The sequence below is a fragment of the Macaca mulatta genome, chromosome 13, assembly GCF_049350105.2.
Source record: "Macaca mulatta isolate MMU2019108-1 chromosome 13, T2T-MMU8v2.0, whole genome shotgun sequence".
Lineage (NCBI taxonomy): Eukaryota > Metazoa > Chordata > Mammalia > Primates > Cercopithecidae > Macaca > Macaca mulatta.
This window is the reverse complement of record NC_133418.1, coordinates 119,886,118-119,893,641: the sequence shown is the minus strand read 5'-3', so window position 1 is coordinate 119,893,641 and position 7,524 is coordinate 119,886,118. Positions and strand designations below refer to the sequence as shown.

Here is a 7,524-nt window from a genome sequence, read left to right as displayed (position 1 = left end):
TCAAGTGGTCATCCTTTGCCCAGTTTCAGTGAGTGACCACTTTTCCCTAAACACCTGAGGAACGGGAAACAGGAGGCGAGAGTAGGTTTTAGGACATAGGAACTTACTGTTGCAGAACTTTTTCTTGGTTCATCTAAAGACAGGGTTCTTGTCCCATGGCCACGAAAGTTTAGGCTCGCCAGATGGTTTGAAGGCATGGCCAGAGTCCCTGCTAGAGTGCTTCCCACCTCGCAGCTTGAATCCCGAATTCCACACAGGAAGAGGAGGGACCAGTCTCCTCCCAGCTGCAAAAGGTGCAAACTTCTGTGGCTCCACCCCAGTCCACCTTCCCAGTGCGCAGCAGCCCAGTTGGAGGTTTTTCAGGGGCCCCCTCCCTCATGGCTGTCTCACTATGGCAGTAGCTCTTCCTTCTGATAGCTCTTAAAAGTCACTTGGGAATTTCTCCAGAACATCCTGCCTGACTTCCACACCCAGAGATCTCACGTGGACTTGGTCTGGGAGAGGGGCCCAGATATTAGCATTTATTTTTAAAGGTCCCGCAGTGATTCTAACGTGTGATTCTAAAAGGATGACTAAGGTTCTTAGTTTGAATCAGCTGGAAGGACCGTGGTGCCTGACTTTTGAATTGCCCTCCTAGCTTAAACACCGAAGCATGGGTTTATTCTGTTCTCTCAGCGAATACCTGGAGAAAATAATGCTGCAGATGCTATTCTCGATGTTTGGTGTATGTTACAAAGAAAGAAAGAAAGAAAACCCCTGCGTCACTAAGCTAACCTTATAGTAGGAGGATTCAGGCAACAAGCAGAAAGCATGGTGCACAGAAGTATCAAGCAACAAACCCTATTAAAAAGAAAAAGAACAGAGTGACAGGAGTTGAGATTGCGGGAAAAGTGAGAAGCAGAATTTGTTATTAAAATAAGGGGTCATATTAGCCCTCACTAAAAACACATATTTGAGAAAGATCTTGAGGGCAATAACGAGAAGAAAAGGGTGTTCCAAGGGAACAGCTAGTAGAAATGCCCCAAGACTGGATTTGACAGATGTGCTCACAAAATGAAGAGATGGCGAAGGCTGGGTGCGGTGGCTCACACCCATAATCCCAGCACTTTGGGAGGCTGAGGTGGGTGAATCACAAGAGGTCATGAATTTGAGACCAGCCTGGTCAACATGGCGAAACCTCATCTCTACTAAAAATACAAAAATTAGCCAGGCATGGTGACGCATGCCTGTAATCTCAGCTACTTGGGAGGCTGAGGCATGAGAATTGCTTTAACCTGGGAGACGGAGGTGCCAGAGAGCCGAGATTGCACTACTGCCCTCCAGCCTGGGTGACGGAGCAAGACTCAAAGAAAAAAAAAAAAAAAAAGGAACAAACCAGAAATGGCCACTGAGGCTTGTGCAGGATGAGTGAAGTAGAAGGCTGCAGGTCGAGGTTGCAAAGGTTAAGGAGGCAGCTTCCTTAAGTGCCCTGCCATTGTGAGGAGCTTGGCTTTCACTTTGAGTGAAACAGGGAGCCAAGAAAGGGTTTTGAGTCACGGAAAGGAAGCACAGACTACTTTATATCTTAAACAAACAAACAAACCAAAAACACTTTGACTATTATGTTGACTCAAGTAGAGAGGACAAATGTGGAAGCAGGAAGATCAGCTAATAGGTGATTGTTGTTCTCTGGGGGCAAAGCGGGATGGTGGCCTGAACGATTTTCTTAGTAGCACTTAAAAAGCAGAGACATCAATCTATGTTGAGAGATTAACATGGAAAGACAGGGAGGAGGTAAAAATGATCCTAACTCGTTTTTTGTTGTTGTTGTTTTGTTTTTAGTCTAACCCAACTAGAAGGATTTCATTACCTTCAACAGAGAGAGAAAGTTACAAGTGAAATGAGTTTGTTTTTTTGGGAAAGAGCATGAGTTCAGTTTATGTCATGTTGAGTTTAAGATGTTTATGAGACAAGTGAGATGCCAGGTACAGAGTTGTATAGATTGAGGCAAGTTCAGAGAAGAAGTCTGGCATGCAGATATAAGTGTTCAAGTTAGAAGCATAGAGATAGTATTTAAAGGTATATGAGAGTAGATAACATCAAACGTGTGTACACAGAGAAGAGGGCCAAGGGCCCCAAAGTACCCCAGCAATAAGAGAACAGGAAGAAGAGACAGAATCAGCAAAGGTTATGGAGAAAATGTGGTTCATAAGTGAGAAGAAAAATTATGTGTACTGCTTCTTCAGTAAGTCGAAGAAAGTGAAGATGATGATGAGGAGGAGGTTTGATTAAAGCTGTCAAATACAGCTAGCAGGTTCAGTAAAATGATAGTGGATCATTGGATTTAGCTATGTGGCGATCTTTGGTTACTCAAAAGTTATTCTGTAATTATAGAAAACTGATCTAAAGATAGTTAAGGCAGAATAAGAGAAGGATTGGACATTACAAATACAGGTAATGCTGGTGATTGCTGCTGCTAATGAGAACAAATAGAATGCAGGGAAAGTGAGGTTAAGAAAAAAAAAGTTTTGACAGAAGGAAGTATTACATGATGTTTTTAAGCCATTGAGAATAACCCATTATTTAAAAAGAAACACTGATAATGCAGGAGAAGGCAGAAAAATTGTTACAGTGATGATTTTGAATAAGCAGGAGTGGATGGGATTTGGTGTACAATTGCAGAGTCTGGTTTTAGATAAGAGCGTAGACGTTCATCTGTGGCAGCACACAGGAAGCCGGAATATGTCGATAAGAGATGTTTGTAAGTTGATGTGATACGAGCTTGAAGAATTTCCCTTCTGACTGCTTCAGTTTTCTCAGTAAGGAAGACATCAGGCTGAGCATAAGAAGTGGAGAGGAAATGCTAAAGGTTTGTGGAGAAAGGAGACGATGAGAAATCATAGTCTAGGACAGTGGAAAATTAACTGACCCAGCAATGTGTAGTGGTGTGTATATGCATCACTGCCCTGCAGCACGAAGGCCCATGGGCATGAACCTCACCTCAGAACAGGTCACTGCAGTTGCTTGTCTTTCCCCAACATATCAGCTACAAAAATATAGAAATCTGGTCAGCAAAAGTTTGGATTCAACTAGAGTTGTAGTTTTGCCATTAAAGTATGTTGAAGAGAGGAGCAAAGGAGTCAAGAGTGTTTGCAGGAGTTTCATACAGATTAACCACAAAATGTAAGCAGGGTAGTGAGGAAAGTACAAATATCAAGAGGGTGAAGGGTAGTGACACATTGTAAGATCAACATACAGAAAATCCCAGTGAGGGTAAAGCTTTGTTAGGCTAGAGATATAAAATGGAGAGAGCTGAGAAAATAGGAGGCATTTATCGAATCTATGTACATGAGAACAAATAACCAAGGTAGCGCCAAGAACAAGCTCTTTCAAAAAGAGGAGTTCTGGAAATCTGAAGGCCAAGATGTTAAAAGGATCATCTAAAAACATTTTAAAAATTGTGAGGGGGCCAGGCACAGTGGCTCACACCTATAAAATCCCAGCACTTTGGGAGGCTGAGGTGGGCAGAACATGAGATCAAGAGATCGAGACCATCCTGGCCAACATGGTGAAACCCCATCTCTACTAAAAATACAAAAATTAGTTGAGCATGGTGGTGCTTGCCTAAGTCCCAGCTACTCAGGAGTCTGAGGCAGGGGTATCGCTTGAACCTGGGAGGCAGCGGTTGTAATGAGCTGAGATCGCGTCACTGTACTCCAGCCTGGCGACAGAGCGAGACTCCATCTCAAAAAAAAAGGAAAAATGAAAAAAGAAATTGTGAGGAATTAGGTCCGTGTAAGACTTGAGAGAATGGGCCATGAGCTAACATTGTCTTAAAATATAACTCAATCATTGGAAGAAAACAGCAACAGGAAAACATAAGATTATGAACTGGGGATTTTCAGGGAGGAGAAAGAAAGAATGGCCAGAAAATGAAATGAGGGAATAGTTAATAGGCGTTCTACCTCCCTCTAAGCTCAGTGGTAATGATAATTGTAGAGAGAACATGACCACCGCTTGAGACATCTGCAGGGGAGGCAGTTTGTTCAGGTGGGAGGAACAAGAGTGTGCATCACAGTCTAGATGGATGTTGGGACCTAGATTACTTTCCTGCAGCTGCCCACCCAGAGTCCGCAAACTGAGTTGCTTTAAACAATGCAAATGGTGCTCGTTTCCACAGCACGAATGCTAAAATTGGAATGACATAAAGAAGATTAGCACGGCCCCTCCACAAGGATGACATGCAAATCCATGAGGTATTCCAGAAGAATGCAAATGTATCCCCACAGTTCTGGAGGCAAGAAGTCTGAGATCAGGGTGTTGGTAGGGCCATGTGCTCTCTGAAGGCTGTAGAGGTAGATCATTGCTTACTTCTCTCTTTGCTTCTGGTAGTTTCCAGCTTCTTGCTGCCCTTGGCTTGACGATGCATCTCTCCAGTCTTTGCCTCTGTCATCACATGACATTCTTCCTGTGTCTCTTCTCCTTTTCTAATAAGGACACCAGTCACATTGAACTTATGGCCCACCTTACTTCATTACGAAGTCATCTTGATTATAGCTGCAAAGATGCTATTTCAAAATAAGGTCAATTCACAGGTACTGGGGCTAGGACTTGAACGTATCTTCTTTTGAGGAGTACAGTTCACTCCACAACAGGATTAGGAGTGAATTGCAAGCCCAGTAGGAACAGTCTCACAGTGAACAGAGAAAATCTTCCCAACTCTTCGTTTCTTGTGTTACTGGTTCCAAGGTATCCATTTCTCCTGGTACTCTCTCATTCAACATATGAGCATTTCAGTGCCAAGAGCTGAAAGTGGCTCAGAGAAAAGAAGCACATGGTGCTGCCCCCACAGACTCTGCCCAGGAGGTCTCATTCTTCTTCATGGACTCTGAGTGAGACCTGCTGCCTCTAGGACCCCCTGTCCCTGGAACCTCTCTTGTTCCTCCCTCATTGTGTATTTTCTACATTACCCACGTTGTGTAACTCAATATGTGTATTAGTCCATTTTCATACTGCTATAAGAAACTGCCCAAGACTGGGCAATTTATAAAGGAAAGAGGTTTAATTGACTCACAGTTGTGCATGGCTAAGGAGGCCTCAGGAAACTTACAATCATGGGGGAAGGCAAAGGGAAAGCGAGCACCTTCTTCACAAGGCAGCAGGAAGAGAAGTGCTGATTGAAGACGGAAGAGCCCTTTATAAAACCATCAGATCTTGTGAGAATTCACTCACTATCACAAGAATAGCACGGGGAAACCACCCTGATGGTTCAATTTCCTCCACCTGGTCTCCCTCTTGACACATGGGGATTATGGGTATTACAATTCAAGATGCGAATTGAGTGCGGGCATAAATCCTAACCATATTACCATGTAACTGACAAAATGACCTTGTAAATGGTATCTGCTTATTGGACACTTTTCTGCATACTAAGGATAAAAGACATTCAAAGCCCTGCCCTGGAGGAGCTTATGATCCAGTAGCACACACATGGCTTTTCTAACATTTTTCCTTCTCCTAATTAGATTCTCAGTTCTGGAGGGCAGACCCTTTTATTATACATGAATTCCACCCACCCACCCATGCAGTGCCATAGTGAATAAATATTCCGTGATTATTTTAGAGTTATGGGCTGTGATTTGAAATCCATGAGTGGTCTGCTATCTTGTCAATCACACTAGTCTCCACTTCAGCCCAAATACATGGGGACAGAAACTTTATTTCTATATTGAATACAGATTCCTGGTTGGCTGGCAAACAATAATTTTTAATCACAGCAGATAAGAAAGTGGAAGAAGTAGGTATTTTTTTTTTCTGAAAACTTGATAGATCTATACTTCAAAATCCTAAGGAAAAGATTATAGTTCCTGCATTGGTTTTCTGTGACTATTGTAAGAATTAATACAAACATGGTGGTTGAAAACAACAGAAATGTATTCTCTCACAATTCTCTAGAAAGCAGGTAACACATGGATAATGCAAAACATCATGCAGCCATTAAGCTTAGGTAGAAAATTAATCACATGGGATGCTGCACATGATACTTTTAAAAGGAAGGAGGTAGATTTATGTATATGTTATAATCACTTTGGAATGAAAATAGCATAAATTATATGAATAAAAGTAGGAAAAAAACATGGAAGGAGTATGCATTAGCAGTTAATAAAAATCATTGTGTTTAAAGATTATAAGATGTATTTTCAATGCTTAGTTTTATAATTATTTGAAAAATAATCTAAAGGCTTTAAAAAGAGCATTTGTTATTTGTATTTTTAGAAATAAAAACTTTAAATACCATTCTAAGAAAAAAATGATATAACCAGCAACATATAATGGAATAAGAAAAGCAATGAGGAAGATGATTTGTAATTGATCTACTTTGGATGAATTTTAGGATTTGACCACTAAATAAATTAGTTCACAAAATTTACTTGTGTGAACAAATTCAGAACAAAGAATTAGTGAACAGAATACCACAAATATGTGGTAATTTAAAAGTAAGAAACACTCATGTTCTAATTTTTAGTACTGAATACTTTGAAAGGAACAAAATAAAATGTGTTATGTAAATTAGTAGGAAAGTTGAAACATGCATATATTCAAATAGGCCCTGGATAACAGATATGTATCTTACACATTTGTTAAGTCTAGTTCAGATGTAGGTACTTTGCAAAAATGCAAAAAATATTAATTGAATAAATGAGTGAAAAGTATAGGGGTTTTAGTTGATGAAAATGCATTTTCAATAATTGTTCTTAGAAAGAGGAGTATCTCATATAACAACTAATCGATCTAGGAAAACTGTCAGCAAAATCCTGTCTGGGCCCTCACTTTTCAATAAAACACTATAAAAGTAACCATCATCTGGGTGCCCCCACACTTCTTATTCTCAGCTCAGTATGCTGTCTCCTCCTGGGCTCCTGGGGGATTTTTAGCCACACTAGGGAGTGATCTGGTTTTGAGAAAGTCTGGAATCTGACTTTCACTCCAATGTTACTAACAGTTGTTTCTGGATTGTAGTGGTAAGGAGGCTTTATAAAGCAGCTTATGTTCTTTATGCTAAGTCTCAGAGAAACACATATGCCATGGAGAGTTTTAATCACAGGAGAGATCCAATTACTCATGGAGTACAAAGGGGCAACCGCATTTGAATTCTCCCTTTGATCATCCAGAAATGTGATCGTGAAGAAAATAGAGTCAATACTCAATGAAATTTTGAATTAGTTGTATAGTCATTTTAAAATCAAAGCCGTTCTCTTCCCTTTTCTTAAAAGATTGAATTATTACTAGTACAGGTGTTTAAATCACAACATGTTCTTGGTGCTTGTGATGGTTAATACCAAGTGTCAACTTGATTGGATTGAAGGATCCAAAGTATTAATCCTGGGTGTGTCTTCGAGGGTGTTGCCACAGGAGATTAACATTTGAGTCAGTAGTCTGGGAAAGTCAGACCCACCCTTAACCTGGGTGGACACTGTCTAATCAGCTGCCAGCACAGATAGAATGTAAAGCAGGCAGAAAAATGTCAAAAGACCAGACTGGCTT

At 40.8% G+C, this 7,524-nt stretch overlaps 1 non-coding gene across 1 annotated transcript; it reads left to right on the top strand.

The window, feature by feature from the left end:
* The first annotated feature begins 4,143 nt into the window (after window positions 1-4,143).
* On the top strand, window positions 4,144-4,250 carry LOC114671972 (U6 spliceosomal RNA). Its single transcript, XR_003722180.1, has one exon. It is a non-coding gene; the product is annotated as a U6 spliceosomal RNA (small nuclear RNA).
* The last annotated feature ends 3,274 nt before the right edge of the window (window positions 4,251-7,524 follow it).